The following is a 6,121-nucleotide window of genomic DNA, read 5'->3' as shown; positions in this document are numbered from 1 at the left end:
TAACTCACTTCACCCCTCTGCGCCCAATAGCTTCATCCATATAAAAGGAAAAACAGTATTCTCCTTAAGCTATGCACTTTTGTCACCAAGAATAATTACTGTAGGAAGGAATAACTGATTTAATACATGTGAGACAGTAGGTCTTTGCTTGGCACAGTCAGCCATTACTGAGAGTCATTGTTATGACCAGGGTTTCGAGATGGACCTTAATGGCAATCAGGATTTGGTCATTGAAGAGAAGGGTGGAGGCATTACAGAGGGAGATGATCAAAGGTGTGAAGGCGCAGCACACCCAGTTAAATTAGAAGATTTCTAATTGCCTATGCATACTCACTTGGATATAAAAGAAAAATACTATGTGAGACATACTTTAAAAACATTTGCTGTTCATCTGAAATAAATTATAAGTGTCTAAATTACAGACCTCTTCCAGTGTATTTCCCTGGGGATTTGGCTCTCCTTAATAGTTCCTTGTTTTGCAGCATTTGCTTTTGAAATTCCTCCAAGTTACAGGTTATGTCCATTAGCATCTTTACATGGTTTCTGCAGTGGTCACGTCCAACTTCTTGGGTCCTTGGTCACTGAACGTTCATCAGTGAGAAACTGTGGCCAGTGTTAGCATTATGAGCCGGTATATGGAGCACGTGCTGGTGTGAAGTTAAGGCCTCTGAGACTTGCTCTTCACGTGGGGTGGCTGGAGCACATGCTCCCGTCTTCCTTAGCATGACTGCTTTTCCGCTCTTAGGATGACACCCCATGTCCTGATCAACAACTTCTTTAAGTGTCCACCAAGAAAAAGGAGCACTGTCATCCATTTTTGTTCCTTTTTTCTTCAGTGCTGCACATGATGATTCCGCCTGTCCCCGTGCTGAGAGAGGACTCAGTAACATCCACAGAAAAATAATTGAATTTTCTTTTGCCCTGGCTGGTGTGGCTCAGTGGTTGAGTGCTAGCCTGTGAATCACGGAGTCGCCAGTTCGATTCCCAGTCTAGGGCACATGCCTGGGTTGCGGGCTGGATCCCCAGTTAGGGGCCTGTCAGAGGCAGCCACACACTGATGTTTCTCTCCCTCTCTTTTCCCCTCTCTAAAAAATAAATACATAAAATCTTAAAAAATAATAATTGAATTTTTCAATGGATGAAATCCATTTCAAAAGGGTCATAGCAAGTGGTACAGTGATTACCCACTTTGGCCTGTCATTTATTTTCCTGTTTATACATAACATTGTCCCTTTTAAAAACAGCTTTGCTAATAAAAGGGATAAACTTTTCATTAATTGTTTAACATATTCAACAAGTTCTTTTAAGCAATGGAGACCTTCACTTATCACTGTTTACTTTCTTTCATTTGCATGAGCCTGTCACTAAATTGCTATTGAAAACTGGGAAGGAAATAAGTAGACTTCATCCAGTGCATTATTTCAAAAGTCAACCAGAATTTTGGGGTCTTTTTCTTCCAAATTGAAGTATAATGTCACTACTTCATATAAATGGAGGGTTCTCTCGATAACATTTGTTAAAGAAAGTCAGTGGTCTTTGAATGTGAGAGAAATGAAGACTAGTGAATGCCAGCAAAATGGCCAGAATCCTTAAATGGCTCAGTTAGAACAGGGTGAATGCTGGAGTAGGGAGCAGTCTCACGGCAGTTACTTCAGTCTCAATAGAAAAGACATCCAATGCTGCTGAAGAATACGGGCGGGGCGAGCAGTGCCTCCCACAGTCATCCACACTGTGCTTCAGCTCGGAGTAAACATAGTCTCTATGACCCTCACACAGACATCCTTCCAAAGTTGTGTTATCTCCAACCAAGTAGTGAAAGATCTCTTGCTAACTTTTTATATGTACAAAACACTGCACATATTTAATATGTATAGTTTTTTCAGCCATCATTCTTTCATTAATAATTAGGATTACTTAGACCTGGTTTTTTTTAACACAAAATTCCTGCCCACTCACTAGAAGGCACAGTGGAAAAGACCAGGTATTTAAACCAACAGTTCCGTCTTGCTAAGAGGTAAACACTAAGGACTGTACCTATACTTTATATGATTACAAACTGTATTTCCATGCCCTCTCACAGCAAATCAGAATATAAATATATTTAATTGCCCCATTCCACATTTTTAAGTTTCTTTTTAAAATTCATTTTATTGGGATGACATTGGTTAATAAGATCATACAGGTTTCAAGTGTGCATTTCTATGATACATGATCTGTATAATGCACCATGTGCCCACCACCCAAAGTCATCTTCCATCACCATGTACTTGGCCCCCTTTACCCTTTGCAATCCCCCTACCCCGTTCCCTCTGGTGACCACCATGCTGTTGGCTGCATCTATGGGTTTCAGTTTTATATCCCACATATGAGCAAAATCATATGGCTCTTAGCTTTTTGTGACTGATTTCACTGAGCATAATATTGTCAAGATCCATCCATGTTGTTGCAAATGGCAGTATTTCAGCCTTTCTTATGGCTGAGCACTATGCCATAGTTGAGATGCACCACATCTTCTTTATCCGGTCCTCTATCAAAGGTCACTTCGGTTGTCTGCATGCCCTGGCCACCATGAATAATGCTGCAGTGAACATAGGGGTGCATATATCTTTGTGAGTAAATGTTTTTTTTTTTAAAGATTTTATTTACCTTTAGAGAGAAGGGAAGGGTGTGAGAAAGAGAGGGAGAAAAACATGCAAGAGATACATTGATCAGTTGCCTCTCACATGCCTCCAACTGGACCTGGCCCACAGTCCAGGCATATGCCCTGACTGGGAATTGAACCAGTCAATTTGACTTCAGGCTGGCACTCAATCCACTGAGACACACCAGTAAGGGCACAAATAAATGTTTCTGAGTTTTTCAGGTAGATACCCAGAAGAAGGATTGATGGGTCATATGTGAACTCTATTCTTAATTTTTTGAGGAATCGCTATCCTGTTTTCCATAGTGGCTTCACCAGTTTACATTCCCACCAGGAGTGAATGAGGGTTCCTTTTTCTCCACAACCCCTTCAACACTTGCTATTGCCTGACTTGTTAATAAAAGCCATTCTGACAGGTGTGAAGTGGTATCTCGTTAGCAGTTTGTTGTTTCAGATCTTATATTTAGGTCTTCGATCCACTCAGAGTTAATTTTTGTACATGGGGACACAACTGGAATCTGGTTTCGTTCTTGTGCATGTGGCTTTTCAATTTTCCCAGCAGCATTTATTGAAGAGGCTTTCTTTTCTCTGTTGTGTGGTTTTTGGCTCTTTTGTCAAAAATTATGTGCCCTTTTACATGTGGTTTTTATTTCTGGGTTCTCAATTCTGTTCCATTGGTCTGTGAGTCTGTTTTACTGCCAATACCATGCTGTTTTGATTATTGTAGCTCTGTAGTACAATTTGAAATCAGGTAGTGTGATACTTCCAACTTCATTCTACTTTTTTCAGGATTGCTTTAGCGACTCAGGGTCTTTTGTGGTCTTATACAAATCTGATAATTTTTTGTTCTAGTTCTTTTAAAAAATGGCATTGTTATTTTGATGGGGATTGCTTTAAATCTGTATGTTGCTTTGGGTAATATGTATAATTTGATGAGTTTGAACATATGCATACATCTGTGAACCATCACCATAATCAAGATAGATTCGTCCATCACCTCCAAAAGTTTTCTGTGTCCCTTTGTTTTTGGTGTGCATGTGTTTAATCATTAACAATTAATAACAGAGTTTCTGCAAAAATTTGCTATTGTTTCTGAAGTTTCAGCTGGAAAGAATTCTACTTGCAATAATCTCATAAGCAAGCCTTTTCCACAAAAAAAAATTGCACAAAGGGAAAGTTTTTCTGCATAAAAAGGTGATACATTTAGATATTTGATAACCTCTGTAATAATAAATGGAGCTATTACATTTTTAATTATGGAAGTAGATTGCATCCTAGCATTTGAAAATTTGCTTACAATTTTGGAGCCGGAAAACACTTCTGGTAGTAGTACATTCAAACTGTTGAGCTGAAAGACTGGTGGTGGTATACAGTGTGGAAGTCCACTACCTTTCTGCTGCAATTATTTTATATTAATCTGAATTTCTCTTTTTTCCTTTTTTAAATTTTATTTTAATCATTGTTCAAGTACAGTTTTCTCCCTTTTACTCCCAATCCAGCCCCCTCTCCCAACCCTCCCCACTTCCCTCCATTACCACCCTCCCCCTAGTTTTTGTCCATGTGACCTTTAAGTTTGTTCCCCGTGAACCCTTCCCACTGTCCCCTGAAAGAATCTGAATTTCTCTTAATAAAAAAAGTTAGTTTATCAGTTTTCTTAGTACTAATTAAAGAACTCATGTGTCTCTTATGCTTAACTGTTAACATATGCTAGTTTACATCTGACTTTCCACCTTTTTCTGTTAAATGAACAACTGCGTGCTACAGAAAACTTCAAATGGAATTTTTCCTCATTGAATAAATGTCCGCTGCTCAGAAAGTTCAGCACAAAATTTATGCTTGCTTTTTAATATTTGGGATTCAAATATTCACCAAAAAATAGATAATAGAAACCACTGTAAGAATCAGAGATCGAATTTGATAATCTCACAGCTGCAACAGTGCACCTGTCACTCACAAGTCTGAACTTGTAATTCTTAAAAGGGCTCCAAATTCATGAAATTGAACTTGACATCTGATGCAAAGAAGGTGAACTTCCTGTTTGTCTGAAAGCGAGAACTGTGCTTTTAAGGCAAAGTCTCCCGCACCAACTAGAACTGATTTAAGGGAAGGTTTTGGGAAGCCCTGCATAGGTGCTTAGTGATGTAAGCTCTTTCAGCTGCATTAGTGTATCTGGAACAAGACTGCCTTTGACTCGCTGTCTTCCAGCTCGGCCCTGGAGTGAGGCACTTGCTGATTGGCTGTCGTCTAGCGTGGGGACTGTCACTGATTGGCTGACTCAGAAACTAGGGTCTGCCATGGGTTTGCTCACTTTCAGAAGCGTAGTTACTGAGGTGAGAGTATTGCTGATTGGCTGATTTTCAGAACAAAAATTGTAAGTTATTTCTTATTAACTAAGGGTAGTTACTATTCACCACTCCGCCAGAAAACAGCGTTTTCCTTTCTTGAATATGAAAAGAACTACCTTTAATTGCCAGTCTCCCCTTTTGTACTTTCCTTAGCCAGACCTTCAGGAATCCTTAAGAAATTGCCCAGGTGTTTATTTGTGGCCATTCACTTTTCAGTTAGTGTCGTCAGTTAAGGGATTTAAGTACCAATTACTGTAGCAGGGGTGTCAAAGTCATTTTCACTGAGGGCCATATCAGCCTTGCAGTTGCCTTCAAAGGGCCGAATGTAATTTTAGGACTGTATAAATGTCACTACTCCTTAGCTAGGGGCAAGGAGCTCGGCATTGCTGCCAGGTAGAAACAAGGTGCCAGGCCAGGTAAAACAAGGTGGAGGCCCGGATTCGGGCCTCGGGCCTTGTGTTTGCCACCTATGCTGTATAGGAAATTACTCTGATGCATTTTTGTAATTTCTTGAAAAAAGCTGAATACAAGCTATACAGGGTGTCCTGATGGTCATCCTGATGGTCAATACAGAATGCAGTACAAAATACAGGACACGGCCTGTATTATAGGCACCTCTGTGGGGAAAGTGCAGGGGAAAATGGAGTAAGCCCCACCTCTAACAGAAGAAAGTCAGATTCTCATTTGCTTCTAGAAGGGCATCGTCTGTAGCCCTGCTTGTTAAAGGAAAATGTTGGAAACAGCCTACATGTCCATCAGTTGTGAACTGGTTTGATAAAGTCTTCTTGTATGCCTATAAAATGGAATGCAGTGCAGCCGTTAAAAAGGACTTGGCATTCTGTGAACCAATATGACGACTACCACAATAGATAGTTAGGTTTTAAAACAAAGCAAGATTTAGAACTCCATGTATAGTATCATTCATGCTAAAGTGTGTGTAGGGTCATGGAAGTAGGAATAAATGTATGTTCCTATATGATAGACTATCTCTGGAAGGATATATGAGAAACAGTTGTGGTGATTTCTTCAGAGAGGGGAACTGAGAGGCTGGAGGGCAGGGGGCAGAAGTCTTCCCCTTCGAGGCCTGGGTAAGCACACTGAGCCTTGCACCAGCCTGTGCCCCTGCTGTCAACAC

The sequence above is a fragment of the Phyllostomus hastatus genome, unplaced genomic scaffold, assembly GCF_019186645.2.
Source record: "Phyllostomus hastatus isolate PE091 unplaced genomic scaffold, TTU_PhHast_1.1 phas_contig_150, whole genome shotgun sequence".
In the NCBI taxonomy this organism is placed as follows: domain Eukaryota; kingdom Metazoa; phylum Chordata; class Mammalia; order Chiroptera; family Phyllostomidae; genus Phyllostomus; species Phyllostomus hastatus.
Note: the sequence above shows the minus strand (reverse complement) of the source record.